Source organism: Triticum urartu, chromosome 6, assembly GCF_003073215.2.
Source record: "Triticum urartu cultivar G1812 chromosome 6, Tu2.1, whole genome shotgun sequence".
NCBI lineage: Eukaryota > Viridiplantae > Streptophyta > Magnoliopsida > Poales > Poaceae > Triticum > Triticum urartu.
This window is the reverse complement of record NC_053027.1, coordinates 211,656,410-211,661,162: the sequence shown is the minus strand read 5'-3', so window position 1 is coordinate 211,661,162 and position 4,753 is coordinate 211,656,410. Positions and strand designations below refer to the sequence as shown.

Genomic DNA, 4,753 nt, shown 5'->3' with positions numbered 1-4,753 from the left:
ACTGATATCTTATGCAGAACCAATGACCCACAACTGACAACAACGAAGTATTACGACGTCAGTCAGTTTCCGCGTGGCTCGGATGGAAGGAAACAATATGGGCCAGCATCTCTCTGATTCTGGACTGACGGCGTCATGTGAGCAGATTTATTCGGATCGCACGGTTGTACCAACCAATCTTCTCCGATGGGACTCAAGCCCATCCCCTACATTCCAGGCCGCTGAGATCCATTGCCGCTCCCCAACAGAAAAAAAGATGTTCCAAATAAACCTACAAAAAAAAGATATTCCGAATGTTACTAAAAAAAACAGATATTCTGAATTACGAGCAGCTAGACTGCATCTTGGATCTCACACAAAATTCAGTACATATTAGTCTCGGTTTATTCAGTACAAACGGATTTGCATGATGCTCCGTAGATCACGGTATTTTTGATCCGCCACTTCTGATCATACACGCCAGCAAAGTGAAACTTCAAAAAAAGGTTAACTAAAACCTGGGCGTCCAGAAGGGAAAGGAGTCCTTGCATTTTATTCATATGGTTCAGGGCATGCATAACATGTTTAGAAATATGAGCAGCTAAACTGCATCATGCATCTAACACAAAAGTCAGGTCGATGTTACACTATATAAAAGTCTAGGTTTATTCAGCGCAAACGGATTTGCATGATGCTCACACATGTTACAATATGTTTGCACCACTCCTGCTAATTATACACGCCATCAAATTGACATTGCAGTAAAGGATAACTAAATTTCAGCTGCTCTCTAGCCTTAGCTCCATTGGTTCCCCTGCATTTTGTTTTACGTCAACCATGCATCATTTTTCAGTCCCTTTTCAGTCTTAGCTCCGCTGCTTTGTTTCATTTGTTTCGTCGCTGACCCTCTACTCCACAGTTCTTGCATTAAGTTGGTCGAGCAGCTTGTTCTGGAGCTTCCCCATGGTCCGGACAGGTTGCTACTAAATAGTTCCGTTCAAGAATGAATCAGCATTTTTACTGAACTGCATATATGCAACAGACAACATACACATCTGAACTATTTCAAAACGGCCAGAATATGAATATGTTCTCTGTATTTTCAGGGGTGCAGAGATTGAATATCCATCTGACCAACACTGTTTTATCTACATTTTTCATGTTGCCACGCACTGCACTCATCCCATCATCCTTGCACTCTTGTACGACACCAAAAACTTTCTGAAAAAAATTCTGAACTAACACGATGACTCCAAACCTTTGTGTCCATCTAGGCGCTTTTGGGCCGATCTACTCAGACTATTCTGAAGCTTGCGTCTATTAGAGTGCAATTTCACCGTCCGCCACCCCCACCGCCACACAGATTTGACCCCCGCCGATGTTCGCCGCCAAGGCAGCAGCTCCTCCATTGACAACTGCGCAGGCAATTCTGGTGCAGGTGCTAGTACTGGATACTGCAGAAGCTCAATCGGAATCTCGTTGGCATTAACCTCCTCCAGGAACCATGATGGTTCTTCTGATCAAATAAATTGAGGCGGAAACCACAGGATTAGATCTTGTGCTTTTGGATCCCACAAATTAGATGGCACCGCACACATGCAATTCAGATACGTACCTCTTAATCAACTGCAAGAGAAACTCCATATTCAAGGATCGTTTTCCTCTCCTTCGTACGCATCGAATGGCACCGAGCTCAGCCTCCGCAGCCGACCAACTGAACCAGGGAGACCCGCTTGCCCATCGCATTTACTCGGCCACCGTCGACCTAACCGGAAAGCATGTTTTCTGGCCCGCGGATCAGGACGCACGTGACGTCACGAGCCACGGCTCGGATTCAAACCGGAAAGCGGGCCAGATCGACGGAGAGGTGGGAAGGGGCAGGTGCACGCCGAGGCTTGTGGTGCTGATTGGGGAGGAACCCACGGGGGAAGAAAGTGGGGGGGGGGGGGGGGGGGGGGGAGGAAGGTAGGGGGGTGGGCGGGTTCTTTTTTCCGTTCGCTGCGTGCAGTTCGTTTGTTTTGTTTTTTTGTGTTCGGGTGGGTGGTGTTAGGATAAGGCCGGTGTTGTTAGAATAAGGTCTTAAGGGTTGTTGTTAGAATAGACCCACCTTATATATATGTCTAAGACCAACTCAACAATGTGAAGATAAACCATGAGGTCAAATCAATGTTGAAGACAAACCAAATGCGAAGGCTATGTAATCATGACGCCAAATGAGACACTTAAAGAAGATTTTGGTGGTGGCGTTACCCACTGTATAGGAAGTATAAGACCCAGAACGGTGCACAATTATCGTGGCGCTCGGAAGTTAAATTCCGTGTTAATGTATTCACATTTAGAGTGTATGTCTTCATTGATTGAAGATATACGTTACTTCGTGTGTTGCACACCAAAGTCATCAACATGCATGTCGGTGTTAAAACCGGCTGATCTCGGGTAGGGGGTCCCGAACTATGCGTCTAAGGTCGATGGTAACAGGAGACAGAGGACACGATGTTTACCAAGGTCCGGGCCCTCTCTATGGAGGTAATACCCTACTTCCTGCTTGATTGATCTTAATGAATATGAGTATAACAAGAGTTGATCTACAACGAGCTCGTAATGGCTAAACCCTAGAAGTCTAGCTTGTATGATTGTCATAATGATCTATCGACTAGCCTGGCCTTGGCTTATATAATGCATCAGAGGCCTAGGATAACAAGAGTCCTAGCCGAATACGTTGGTGGAGAGGAGTCCTTGTCTTGATCACCAAGTCTTGTGGAATACTCCTTGTGTGCGGCATGGGCTGCCTGAAGTGGCCCATGAGTGAACCACCATGGGGGTCCTCGGCCCAATCCACCTGGTCAGGAGACGATGTGGTGAGTACCCCCTAGTCCAGGACACCGTCAGTAGCCCCCCTGAACTGGTATTCAAGTTAGGGACGCTCCTCGATCCTTCCGAACTGTTCTTCATCTTCGGTCGTCAGTCTTGAAAATTGGTTCAACAAATCTTCTCGTCTTCGATCTTGAGGATCGCCCAAGTGAATCCGAAGGGTTTACACATCAGTTATCCGAGGAGCCCCTTTAAATTCTCGGCCTTTATCAATGCCTTAGGATTATTTTTTACGTCACACCTCGGGTATGAAGTTGTTCCCATGCGGCGGTGTCCTCTTGCATCCGAGCCCCAACGCCGTACTGCATTCGAGATACCTTTTGTAGCCGAGCACCAACGCCGGATTATATCCGAGGTGTCATAGATCACCTTGGCTTGAAAAAGTTTGAAGGAGGTTATCCGAGTTTAACGCTGAAAAGTTCTCTATGGAACGAGCCATTCGAATCCGGGCTTTATGCCGGACCACTTCCGAGCTCCAACGACGGTCAGCGTCCGAGGTGTCGTAAACTACCTCAGTCTTTTAAAAGATTGAACGAATTCAGCCGAGCTTAATGTCGGAAATGCCCTCTATGGAGCTAGCCACTGGCGTCCGAGCTTTATGCCAGACTTCTTCCAAGGTGGTGCACCACCCCGATCGCGGGCTGATTTTTGTGAATATTTTTGATTGGTGCATTTTACTCTTTGCTGAGATATATAGCCAATATATGTATATCCAGTAGCCCTCAAGGTGTGTGTCGGTCTAAACCCGAGGTGCACCTGAAGGAAAACATAAAACTGCTGATCCTGGTAGCCCCTGAGACTCAGGTCGATTTGCGAAATCGGCCTGAGAATCAACTCCTAGCTCGGCAGCATACGTAGGGATAGAAACATAGTGTAATATATTAGAGATAATAGTGATTGGCGAACGGGCCCTTGAGAGAGGGTTTTGAGAAGTTGCCGCAATATATTAGGTTGACGCCAGATAGGTCCATATGGTACCTATTGTTGTGCAAAGACGCGTTTGCCCATATTTTGGTCAAGCCCAACACTAAGCACTTTGAATTTCTGCACTGAACTGGCAACGCAGTAGCCCCCGAGACACTGGTCGGGTGGCAACACCAAATCAGGGGATCGATGTGCCCTTTAATATTTATAAATAATGAGCACGAAGCCCAGTAGCCCCCAAGCCTTAATGTGGGCACGGGTGGCTGAATTAAGGCTCAATATTTGTGTGAATTTTTTTGTTGTGTTTAACACAAACTTCTCGAGAAGAGAATAAAGATCTCTTAAAGGAGCTAGAGACAACAAAAGCTGGGTTCACCAAGGTTGGTCCCAAGGGGCTCAATAGATAGGAAATCGATGCCACTTGGGATTTAGGAGAGCTTTATGTAAGTTGCTCGCTTGGTCTTTAAAAGATGAGCTGCAATAAATCAAATTTACTCGCAATTTATGATCCTATGTATCCAAGTATTTTACATCATTAATACTCGGATCCGCATTGTACAAAACTCTGTTGACCGACCATCGGCTTCCACCTCCTCGGCCAACAGCCGGGGAGTGTTTTTCCTACTTTATAAAGCCTTCATGAGAGCAAAGATTTACGACAAACAAGGCAATCCGGTCATACGATATGATAAACAAAGGTACGCGGAGCAATATGTTATATTACTTAATCTAAGAAACATCTTGCAAGGAAAATAGTCCTGCTATCGATTCCTTTCTTTGGGTCGTCATGCTTATCATGATCATGAAACCTCACCTCCGATCAATGTGGAAGGAAAATATTGAGGATTTAGTTCGGGGAATGTTCCCAAACTCTATGGTATTAATGAACCAACATTTTCTGTTCCGTTGTTGCCGACCAATGTGATCCTTTAAGATCGCTAGCTTTCGGCTTCACCCTGTCTGAGGTACTAACTCGGAT

General features: G+C 45.9%; 1 long non-coding RNA gene across 1 annotated transcript; it reads right to left on the bottom strand.

Moving 5' to 3' along the window:
* Window positions 1–1,013: 1,013 nt before the first annotated feature.
* Window positions 1,014–1,909, bottom strand: LOC125515954. Its single transcript, XR_007287189.1, has 2 exons — window positions 1,595–1,909; window positions 1,014–1,495 (listed from the first exon to the last, which is right to left on the bottom strand). It is a non-coding gene; the product is annotated as an uncharacterized LOC125515954 (long non-coding RNA).
* Window positions 1,910–4,753: the final 2,844 nt, after the last annotated feature.